A 12,817-nucleotide genomic window follows, 5' to 3' on the forward strand; every position below is an offset into this window, starting at 1 on the left:
GAGAGAGAGAGAGAGAGAGAGAGAGAGAGAGAGAGAGAGAGAGAGAGAGAGAACTAGTGTATGTATGTTCATCCCCTGGTCCAAGCCCAAGACTGGCAGCCCGAGACTGTTCAACATCTTTCCACATCTTTTTGTTAACCTGACATCCAGGTTGCAATGCAGCAGGAACCAACACAAGTGTGTTAGCACAAACCAATGAGGACCAGAGCTCCAGGTTTGGGGGCTGCATGGTCCTGACCCTTGACCATCTCAATTCTGAGTAGCTATGCCTGAGAAGCCCCCTGTCTTAGACACCATCTTCAATATTACTCTCTGATGTTGCTTAAGCCACTGAGCTTAAGCCACTGAGCTGGGGAGGGGCTATGTCAACTGGAGCATATGCTGGGAAGGGGAGATGCTTGAGGGAGGGGAGTAGGCCCCAGTGATGCACCCATACTGGTCCACTTCTAATCCTTCAAAGTGGACAGTGTTGCCTTATGTGGCAAATGGGACTTGGCAGACTCAGTTTATCTGGGTACTGGGAGGTTATCTTAGATTAGCGAGGTGGGACTCACATATGACTACAAATGTGCAAAGGGCTATTCCATGGAGGAGAAAGCAGTACAGCCCTCAGAGTAAGACAGCACACCACCTATGAAGATGGAGGACGTGGCCAGCACTAAGAAAGTCAGGGGGTATAGTGGTGGGGTTGCAAAGGCAAGGGAGTCTCTGCCCAAGGCCTCAGGGGAGCCTGGCTCTGCAGACACCTGGACATGAGCCCAGAGAACTGACTTCGGACTTCTGTCCTTCTGCACTGCAAAGGAAGAAATTTGCTACTTGTAAAGGTTTACTAGGTATGTGAAAGCCGTGGTACCTGTGCTGATATGAAGTCCTGAGTCAGTGGAATAGACAGGAAATGAAAAGCTTGCCAGTCGTATTTTGGTGAGTTGTATCTTAGCTAGGTCAGATTCTGCCTTCTCACCTGAATGTTTTAATCATTCCAAAGCCACACACACGCAGCCACATGCACATACACATGTGTACATACACATGCACATATAGCCATGCAATTACACAGATGCACTCACAGACAAATAAATGCATAGGTATGCACAGAGAAGCACACATGTTGCATATATAGGTATGTGTGCATGGTCATGCACACAGGTACACGGATACACATCTGCAGACATAGGTATACAAATATACAAGCATACAAGCATGCACAAACATGCACAATGAATCATACACATACAGTCACACACACAAATACAGTTCATGTACAGATATGTGTGCATACTTATGTAATCATGAAGAGTTTCTGCTCCTGGATTCTCATGACCAGCTTCTCATGACAGCTTATGTCATGAAAGGCCATGCCTTCTAAATAGATCTTCTGTCTGGACACTTGCACCAGGTCCCTTCTTGGTGGAGATCTTCCTCTGCATGGAAACCATTGAGGTGTAGGGTAAGAAAGAAGTCAAGAAGTCGCCATGACAAGTGTAGGAGAAGAGCCAATTGCAACATCTCCTAGGTGGTCGCTTTGAAGCTGCCCAGCCTGGCCCTGTGAGGAAAGATATCGGGTGGTCTTCTCAACACAGCGATGCTATTAAGAACATTCTGTCTCCCCATGTGAGCAGTCCTAACTCCATCAACATGCCTTCTATAAACAGTGATTCTGAAAACTAAAGCCATAGCAGCAAGATAAGAAATGTTAGCTCTTTAGAGAGGGACAAGACCTTGAGGCCTTTTATGTCCGTCTGAGTCACCCTTTTGGCAGGTAGGTGAGAGGTATGGTGGTTTCAATGTAATGGTCCCCACAGGCTCATATATTTGCATGATCTGTCTCCAGTTGGTAAACTCTTGGAAGGATTAGGAGGCATGGCCTTGTTGGAGGAGATGTGTCACTGGAGATGGGCATTGAGGTTTCAAAAAGCCCACAGCAGGCCCAGCCTCTCTCAGAGTGCCTGCCTCCCTGCCTGTAGATTAGGATACAAAGCACTCAGCTACTGCTCCAACACCCTGAGTGTCACCATACTTCCACCATGGTGATCATGGACTGAGCCTCTGAAACTGTAAGCAAGCCCTCAATCAAATGCTTTCTTAAAAAATATGAGTTGCCTTGGTCACAGTATCTCTCCACTGGGCTCTCTCCCAGCCCTTCCCTCATCTCCATCCTCTGGAAGGGGAGCTAGCAGCTGCTGCAGTCAGCCCCCATCTGCAGGGTCCCCAGCCCAGATGCCTGGACCCAAGAGTATGAGGCACTGAGGTGTGGACTCCTTCTCCCTCACTGACAGTCTAAGAAGGCGGCCACACTCTCAGAGCCAAGCAGATCTGGGAGCGAATTGCCTCCCCTTCGCATCTCACCCGCAATGAGTGAGGAAGTGGGGGGAAGGATCCAGTATTCAAATGTGCTGCTCAAAGGAGAGGTGAGAATGCTGACTGTACTTTTGGCAAGGTGCTGCTTCTCCCAAATGCCATATATATATACTGCAATAGGTTCCAAATGTTTGGAGATTTAAAAGAACCAGGAAAAACAAAACTCAACTGACCACAGGGTCAGTTTTCTTCAGGGTCTTTAACCTAATAACTTCTCCCCCTTCTCCCAAACTGGAGCACATATTAAAACTGAACTAGAACCCTGCTTTGCTTTCTCTTCGTGCTTGACACACAGAACATGTCCTCCCAGCAGCTCGTCTGCAGAAAGTAATAAGCCAACAGACACAGCCAGGGTCACTTGACTGCTGCCCTCTTTTCTGCTAGACGCTGCGGCCACCCCTCCTTGTCCCTATAAATAACACTGGAGGAAACATCTTTGGGGACACATTATGGTCTTTATTGGGGATTGTTTCTGTAAATCACCAACTCCTTCGTAAGGTGTTATTGAGTCGAGATAAACTTCCAAAAGCTCTCGAAACACATTCACAACTCCTGATTTAGAACTACATTGTCATGTAATTGTCGACTTACTAAACCTTCAAATGCCCAAGTTTCTAGACATATTGCTTCCTAAATCATGCATTCGTTGTTGAAGTCATAAATCAGAGTCTCTATTATCTCCCTGGTGGGGGATAATCTAGGTAAAATGTCCAAAGTGAACAAACATAGAAAATTCCAGACTATTCATAGAGTCCTAAATGCTCTGACATTAATAACCCAGCCTGACTTTATTCATCTGGCCGGGGTGGCTGGGTAACTTGATAAGTCACACAAGTCCTAGCCTAGCCCGAGTCAGGCCCCTTCAGCCCCTCCCAACTCTTCCCTGGATCAGAAGCACAAGGGTCTCACACACCAGCTATTGCCTCATCCGGAAGATTGTGGGTGGGGCAGTCAGAGCCTAGGCCCAAGCTCTGGGTCAGATGCCCTGGTAGCTGTTGCCACCTGTCCTGCGTTCCTCTCTGACAAGAAGCACTTCCCTTTCTTCCAGATCTTTTGGTGACATTCTGAATGTGGTTTTAACCAGACTCTCATATACTGTCATCTCAGGCCTTCTTTTCCTTGAACCGAGTCACATACATATTGCAGACTTAACATGTTTTGCACTGTACTGGAGGAAGAGTCTACTGAGAACTGCCGCATGCCTGCTTTCAGGCCCTTGGAGGTCCAGGATCTGATCCTCCCAACGACCTGCAGCCAGTCATTACCATTGGCCACTGTCATTACCCCACTTTACCAAGGAAGAGACTAAGACAGAGGAGAATGAAGTCTCTTGCTCATGACCGCAAAGACTGACAAGAGGCTAGGTCAGGTTCCTGAGTCTGCCTTTTTCTAATCTGGCCACAAGGAATGGGATAAGGGCCTGAGGAGGATTAGCCCTTTGGTAAGTATCATGGGACATAACAAGAAGGGCCCAAGAAGTCCCAGCATGCTCTAAGAGGTGCAGAGTCTGTTCCCCGATGTGTTTCTGGAATCAGGCTCTCAAAGACTAGGTGCCAAGTCCAGGAGTGAGGAGGCATGCAGGGTTCCGACTTGGTCCTGGAATGGAGAGAGAGCTTGGGAGTGGGAGAGCAGAAGGGCAGGGCCAGGAAAGGGGAGGGAGGCAAGGAGGAGCTTGGTGTGATGAGCAGGAAGCTGTCCTTTTATCCCAGGACAGAGACAAGCAGACAAGGGTCCAATCTATCAGATATGCATGTCAGAAAGACAAGACACTCCTGGCAGACATGGGAAGAGATAGCAGTGAGGGAGATGTCCCAGGAAAGATCCTCTCCAAATAGCCCTCGGGCAGTGATACAAGGACAGATGGAGGTAGGACCTGAAGTAAGTGAATCCTAAGACATTATAAAGCTCATTGGATGTGGGTGGCAGGAAGAGGTGGGAATGGGGGGTGTCACCCTCCGACTTGGAAGAAGCCAGCTTGGTGGCAACAATCTGGATAGGTGGTGTCCGGGGAAGAACAGGTTTTGGAGTGTAGATGGGAGAATTCACATGAGTGGGGTGTAAGTGCCTCCGGGATTATCCACAAAGGCAGGCATTGGGGAGGTGTGTGGGTGGGAGCTTAGAATGAGGTCTGGCTAGGAACACGGATTTGCAGGCTCTAGGCAGAGAAGGTATCCCCAGGGAGTGTAGACTAGACAAAAGAAAATGCAGAATTGGGGAGCATTCTCAAGCACCCAAGAGTATGGAGAAGACCTTGGTCACAAAGGAAAGCAGCGCTGAGGGAGCCTAGAGGATTTATCGAATGAAGAAGCTTTCAGGGTCTCTGGCTAGGCTGTGACAGAGTGGGTTGCAAGCTACAAGGCGGCCAGGTGGGCAGAGAAGTTTTTGGTCAGACCATAGGAGAGGGTAAGGCAGGTCCCGGTAGGAAGTGATTACATTGTAACAGTCGCCAAGTGAGGACAATTAGACCCAAAGTGTCAGCTAAGCTAAGAGATGGGTTGATGATTAGGCAAGAAGGTATGCTGTTGACCCCAGCGAGAAGCCCAGGCCCTGCCCTGCAGGTTTTTCTTGAGCTGGTCTGGCTGGAAGCCTTTCACACTTACAGCCGAAGCTGAGAACCTGTGGCAGGGAGGGATCTTAAGGCTAGGAAACATCTTACACTTGCTCTCACAAGATGAAGGGGATGAGTGGGTGGGGAGGAGAGGAGAAAAGCCAGGACCATGAGAGATTTGGGAGCCAGTCCCAGCTTGGTAGTTAGGTGACCTTGGAGGAGCAGAGCATGTGAGAATGAAGGCAGATGTGGATGCAGAGGAGGGTGGTCTGGGAGATCTGCTCTTCTTTGTGGGCAGTGAGGTGAAGAATTTAAAAGTCTGATGAATCTGGAAGTGAGCTGGGTAGAGCAGCATGAATATAGGAGATAGGGAAAGGAGGAGCTTGATGCTCAGCAGAGGCCTAGAAGTCCCTGGCTACCACATTGCTTGGACACATAACATGGGTTATTCTAGGGCTGGGGCTGCCTGGTTTTTTATGTTTCTCTGGAGTGCAGGGAGTCTGGCTGGAATATTTCAGACAGAGATGGCAGAAAGGGGCTCTGAGGATGTCCAGGATCTGAAACACAAATGGGGTTGTGGACATTAAGAGTGAGGGAGACTGGGTATGTAGAAGTGAAGACTGGGAGAAGGTGGGGGGGGAGCAGAGGCTGGGGCTAACAGAGATTGAGGACTGGCCAGAGGAGTGGAGCAGCATTTGGAGGCCATAATTTTGCTTGCCTGTGTTCTACAATTATAGCTACCACCGATAGAACAGGCTAAAGATTCAAGACTCAGGCATAGAGTAAAGGGGACTCCTGTCTGGTCCCTGTAAGGGAAGGAAATACCAAAGAGGGACAGTAGTGGTTTCCTAAGTCATTGAGGTCACAGGATATAATAGTCTGAGCTATGGGGAGCTTTGGGAGTTTGCAGACAGGAGAGGATTCTGGGAGAATGAAACCTTTGAGTTAAGGAATCGCAGAATCTAGCAGTAAAGTTCTGATTATCTAATTCAAGGCTTACGGCACACAGTCGCATTCTGAGATCCTCAGATGTGAGCTAGGAGCTCCGGTGTGCTGCTAATTTGCAGGTTGGTTAATCTCTCTGGTTCTCACTTTCTCAGGCGTGAAGTTGGAGGTTATGTCTGCCTTGAGGAGCATCTATGTGGCCCGGACGAGGTAACTCATACCTAAATCTTAGCGCAGAGCTTGCACCTAGAGGCAACCTATCGCTACAGTCCCGGTATTGTTAAGGGGTGAATTGTGGTGACTCCCAGAGTGACTGTCTGTGGAGATGGTGCTTTTAAGTAGCAACTAAAGTCGAAGTCAGAAAGGTGGTAGGTTCAAAGGAAAGTTCCTGCCAGTCAGGAAGACAGCCCTCAGCAGAAGCAGCAATGTCAGAACCTTGATTGTGGATGCCCACCCTTTAAATGACCAGAAATAAATACCTGTTGTTGAGTTGTTGAAGTCACCGTCCATGATATTCTGTTGTGGACCCTGATCTAAGACAAGTGCCCACAACGGAACAGTGTGGTGGTTAAGGGGGGAGAGGAGCCTGTAGCGGGGCAAGCGCTCTAGAGGCGTGGCTTATTGTAGAGGCTCAGGGGGTGGGGCAAAGAAGATGGACAGCATTCAGCAGGTGTCAGAAAAGGCTTATGGCCCAGGGTGAGGCAGCAGCCAGTCCCACAAAAGTGGAAAGCCATTTCAGAAACATTTTTTTTAACCAGGGTGTAACCCCGGAAACTCAAAGTCGGCTGAGGGTAGGGCGGGTGGCATAGGAGGAAGACGGGGCTGGGAGAAGATTTTGGAAGCCACAGTGAGGGTTCTTGGCAGGTCAGTGAAGATAGCTGCTGGCTGAGGAAGCAAAGAGGAAGAGGTAAAAAGTCTGAAGCAGGGAGCAGCTGACACGTAATCACCACAGAGAGCAGGTAGCTGTTGGCAGAAAAGGCGTTTAGGAAGCGCAGGGCCGTGGGCCCTGCCAAGGGAGGCTGTCGTGATTCACGCTTGGGAAGTGCTGGAGACCAGAACACAGGTTGGAGGAGGTCCAGGCATGGCACAGTGCAGTAAGTAGCCTGGCAACTGTGGTGGGCTGACCCTCTGGTCTGGGGCTTGACTCAGGGAATGGAGTCCCAGGGTGGAAAAAAAAGATGAATTAGGAATCTGCCATCAGCGTCTTCAGAGCATTCTTCTGTGATGCTTATTTCAAATCGGTTTTTTTTTTGTTTTTGTTTTGTTTTTTGTTATTGTTGTTGTTTTATTGGTTGGTTGGTTTTGTGTGTGGTTTTTTGGGTTTTGAGGGTTTTGTTTTTTTGTCTTTTGTCTCTTTCATTTACTACTGTATCATTACTATTATGCCCAGTCCCTAAGAGTCCTGGCAACACTGGCTCAAGTTCTTACTCAATTCTTCCTCCCCACTTGATCCTACCCATATCTTGTCACTGCCTGGTTTTCTGTCACAGCCAGGTTTCCCGTTTTGAACTATACCATGAAGCACGGATGTAGACATCATGAGTTCTTTGTCCTCTTGGGAAATGGAGTCTGTTCCTGTTGCTGGCTTTATTTGAAAAGTGCTGAGCTGGTCTTGATTGACACCTGAATGTTGTTCAGGCTTGGCGAGGCCAGAGGTCAAGGCGCCCCCTGGCGGTGGAAACTGCAAGGCTCGGGCCCTAACCTAGGGTTGTAGAAGCTGCGGGTAAACTGTGTACTTGTAAGATGCTATCCTCCTTCAAAGCAAGGTTGTTAACCAGAGGTGATTCTTAGTGATGCTGGCTACACCCTGTGCCAGCATTCTGTGGCACCATTAGGTGCCAGGAGTCCATCCAATCCTATGCTGGCCAAGGCACTGCCCTCCAGGCACTGATCATCTGAGTCACACAGGATTTCTAGCTTATCCTAAATAACCCCCTGGGCCAGCCATGCTTCACAGCCTCTCACCCTTCAGCAGAGATGTCTTCCCCACTTTCCTGAGATACAGTGTGATTCAGATGGGCTAAATGTTACAAGGCTGGCCTTCAGACTCTGGCCCTGGTCCTGTGTATGATTCCGTGTCTGATCTGAACTGCTGCAATAGAGTTTTCAGAGATACGGGGGAGAGATAGGATGAACTGAGACTGCCATCGTCCCATCCTCAAGGCAAGCCTGTTCCCAGGCTGTTCCAAGTGCTCTAAGACCAGTTGCAACGAACTTTGCAAGCTTGAAGGAAACCTGTGTCTGCTGAAGCCTGATGCTGGGACTTGCAAAGACCACCTTAAGGATGTGGTCCAAAGCCTGGTGTAGGACTCACAAAGACCACCCTGAGGATCTGGTCCAGAAGCAGAAATGCAAATGGAACTGAGAAGGGAGATGATAGTCCAATGAAGCAGTGCCCTGACTGCGGCAACTTAGAGGAGATGTGGGAGCTAGAAGAAGCAGAGAGAAGACTGGATGGAGAGAGAAATGAGCAAGGGGAATGGGTAGACAGGAAAGAGAGCAGGGGCCAGATGGGAAGAGAGCCTTCCCAGCTCACAACCACGGCTCCATCCTCCTCATGAGTATCCTTGACCTTTAACTTGGAAGAAGTCAATGCAGTCTTATGATCCAAATGAAGTTCCATGGACCTAGAAGGCGTGGTCTGCTGCTGTGGCAGCTGTGTAATGTCTGCTGGTGCCCTGAGGGTCACATGGACAGAATAATGCAAGATTGAATCAGGAACAGGAGAAAATGATGTCATCAAGATGCTGGCTCACTGTACTCCAGTAAAACCTTTTTAAAAGTAGGAGGGGCAGCACAAAATACTGGTTAAAAGCACAACGCGGTAAAAATGAAGCCAGTAACATGGCTGTTTATTATCATTACAAAATATTCTTGTTCCATACCACAATACCAGCTCTTAGGAGGCTGGCTGAGGCAGAAGGATCTCATGTTTGAGTCCAGCCTGAGCTATATAGAAAGACTAAAGCCAAATAAATAAATATGTTGTTCTGTAACTGACTGTATTAGCCTGCTTTTATACAGCCTACTGTGCAGTGGGTTTTTGCCACCAGCCTCACCCCAGACAAATGAATGGAACACCAGCCTATACTATCAGAACATCCATGACACCACCAGAAATGAGAACTTTGTAAGCACTATTATCATGTTAGGAGACCCCACCCCAACCCCCGACAGGGTGTCATTGGTGACAGTGCCACATGCATGCAGTCACATACCACATCAGGGTATTTCAGTCGTTGACGAACTATGGGTAGTTCTGCATCAGCTACTTGTGGAGGAAACAGCATTAAGTGACTAGAGTAAATGTTGAATATGGGTGAAGCATCCCTGCTCTGAGACAGATGTGTGAAAAGACTTTCCATAGCTAAGAGGCCGCGTCAATGCAAGGTCTTCAGGTTTTTACAGACGAGACAGATGACTTGCTTAGGGATGGTATGGCAAGATACAAGTTGATTCCTCTAAGTTCTGGCTAGATGAGTGCCTCAGAGCCTTGCAGTATATTAATAAGCACACACTGCCAGTGTCCTAAGGGAGTGTAAGGAGTCCCAAGTAGCTTGGCAAGCCACAGAAGTACTGGCAAGCACCGCAGCTTTCAGGACGAGATGCTGGCGAGACCCTGACTCCGTTCTAGTCTTGCAGCCTCTATGATCCCATATCAAGAACCTTGCTCAGGCTTGAGTGGTGTCACCGAGGAATGTGATGAATGCCATCTAGAAGCACTGAGAGCATCATCCACTACTTCAAAGGAGTTTAGCAACACGAAAAGGTTTCAACACTCAGCGGGGTGGTAGACAGCTGTGGCAGGCAGAGGACAAGGTTGACTCTGAGGAGCTCTGCGGGTGTTTCTGAGCAGACAACCAGGCCTCAGGCCCTGCCCAGAATGCTGGCATGACGACAGGATATGGGGGCTGATAACAGCAATACTGATGATCCTGGTCCTATAGAGTCCTAAGCTAATGTGTTCACTTGTGCCTGATTTTCTATTAAAACAAACAAAAAAGAAACAACAAAAAACTTAAGCAAAAACCACAACTTCCAAAATAAAGATATAAAGAGAGTGGCTTTGTGTTGTCATACAATGTATTTGTTTTAAATTGTGTTATAAAATCAAAGAGGTTTTAAAATACATTTTAGACATGCTTTATAATGTTATAATAAAAAGCAAAAGTGTGCGCTGTTGAGTGGAAGACAAGAAGAGGGAAGACCTCATTTTAAAATGGAGTCTCTCTGGGTGTGGTGCCTCAAGTCTTGAATCCCAGCATTCAGAAAGCTAAGGCTGGAGGATAGCCACAAGTAGCCAACCTGGGCTACTCAGTGCAATCTTATTTCACAAACAAACCAGTCTCCCTACCCCATTCCTAAGATGGTAACATCTACTGTACATATTAATTAAACAATAGCTGGGAACAATGGCATACATCTGTAATCTCAGCCCTTGGGAGACTGGTGCAGGAGGATCATTGTGAGTTCAAGGCCAGCCTGGGCACATCGTAAGTTCCAGGCCAGCTACACACAGAGACTGTGTCTCAAATAAACAAACAAAAGAAAAGAAGACATGATGGTGCGTCACCCAACTCACTATATTAGAACAGAAAATGTCACTTAGCTCCTGCTCATGGGCATCACTGCTCTACAGACATGATCTGTTCCTGCCTCCCTTCCTAACGCCTAGGGAAACCCCATGTAATAGAACGTACAGCTGCACATGGGCACTACTTGCACACACACACACACACACACACAAATACACACACACACCTGGATCTTCCTCCATGAGAGTCCTTGAAACTGTCACATTCTAGAACTTTCTCTGGGCCCTCCAAACTGTCAGAACCCTTTCAAAAGCTTGGATTCTTGCTTTGAATATCTAAGAAATAACACACATGCATTCATTCACCCATGTACTATTCTCCCTTTGAGAGACACAGAAGGCTGTCTCACCTTAGCTCCAGGTCCTACTAAGAAGGGTCCTGGGGGAATCCTGGAGGATGGCTGAATATAATGTAAGGCAGACAGGAAGATTTAAGCCATTTGAGGGATCATGGGGACTTCTAGATTGTGGCCCTTGAATAGTCAGCAGATGCTCCAGGGAAAGGGAGGTGGGAGATGACAGCCACCCACTCAGATGCAGTCCTTGTGTTTCATGTGAGGCCGCTTCATGGTCTCCTGCTTGAAGAGGGTGGGGACTGTTTGAGACTGCAGTTGACTATGAGACAGTAAAAGAAGATGCCGGCAGTGGGGCCTGGAAACCCCTGTCACCAGATCCTAATGCTATTAAAGACCTCTGAGCCCCATCCAACAAGAGTGACTCAAAAGTAGAGACCATTATCCAGGCCATGGGGGACAGGGTTGTTGTAAGTGGTCTCCAATGGCCAGTAAACACATACAATGGTGAGAAGTTCATTATTAGTGAAGCTCCAGATGACAGCCTATGGAAGTTCATGTCCATGGTCAGCTTGGTTGGATTTGGGATTACCTAGGAAACACAGCTCTTAGCATGCATGTGAGAGTCCACAATGAGAATAGAAGATTTACCCCAAATGTGTGATATTGCCCTGTAGACTGGGGTCCTGAAATGAATAAAAACATAAAAGGAGGAAGAGCCCAGGGAGTATTTGTTTCTCTCTACTTCCTGACTACAAATGCAATGTGACCGACCAGCTGCCTCCTGGTCGGCTCCTGCTGCCGTGTCCTCTGTAGCAGCTACGTACCTCATTGCTGTGGCAAACACCTGGCAAAAGCAATTTAAAGACCAACAGAGGGTGGATTTATTTCAGCCCATACATGAGGGGATATAATCCATCAGGGTTCGGGGGTAGGTCATAGCATAGAGTGCAAGCCTATGAACTTCTCATCACTGTTTCCGTAGGAAGCAGAGATAACTGCTGGTCTCCACTTATTTTCTCCTTTCTATTCTCTTAGATCATTGTCTTAGGGTTTTATTGCTGTGAAGAGACATCATGACCAAGACAACTCTTATAAATGCAAGCATTTAATGAGGGCAGGCTTACAGTTTCAGAGGTTCCAGTCTATTATCACCATGGCAGGAAGCATGGCACTGTGCAGGCAGACATGGTGCCGGGGATGCTGAGAGTTCTACATCTTGATCAGAAGACAGCCAGGAGAAGGCAGCCAGGAGCAGACTGTCTTCCTCACTGGGCAGAGCCTGAGCCTAGGAGACCTCGAAGCCCACCTACACAGTGACATGCTTTCTCCATCAAGGCCACACCTCTTAATGGTGCCACTCTCTGTGACCAAGCAACCAAATACACGAACCTATGTGGCAAACCTATCCAAACTACCACAGTCATAGAACGTGGAATGGCACTGGTCATATTCAGAGTGAGTCTTCCCTCTGTAGTGGTTTGAATGAGAAAACCCCATAAGCTCATATATTTGAGTGCTTGGTCTCCAGTAATCGGAACTGTTTGGGGAGGATTAGGTATATATCCTTTTTTTTTTTAATGGAGATTTTATTTCCTTTATTTGAGAAACTTAAGTCTTGGGTACATCAAAACCAATTTCTGGGATGAGGGGAAAAAAAACCAGAACCCACAATAGAAAAAAGAAAGTTATTATCTGGGTCACAACAGAACCCAGAGAATATATTCTTATAATTGAAAAATTATAGGTGCTTCATAATTGACCTTCTGATACAAAATGACCTATTGAATTTGCAACTTGGTTCTTGGTGTGGAGGTCCACAGACAAACTAGGACGTCTTCAGACCTTAGCTGGATGCCATGAGGGGTTATTTGGCTTTCGATTCTTTTTTTCTTGTCTAAGAGGTAGCAGCAGCAACAGTGCCCACCTTCTGGGCAGCTTCTTTCTTGGCGTGATGAGCCTGCAGGACTGCCACGGCTTCATCTACCTTGGAGCGGAGGGACTCGGGGGACTCCAGCATGTGCAGCAGCTCAGAGTTGTCGATTTCCAGCAGCATCCCGGTGATTTTCCCAGCCAGGT

Source organism: Mus caroli, chromosome 1 (assembly GCF_900094665.2).
Source record: "Mus caroli chromosome 1, CAROLI_EIJ_v1.1, whole genome shotgun sequence".
NCBI lineage: Eukaryota > Metazoa > Chordata > Mammalia > Rodentia > Muridae > Mus > Mus caroli.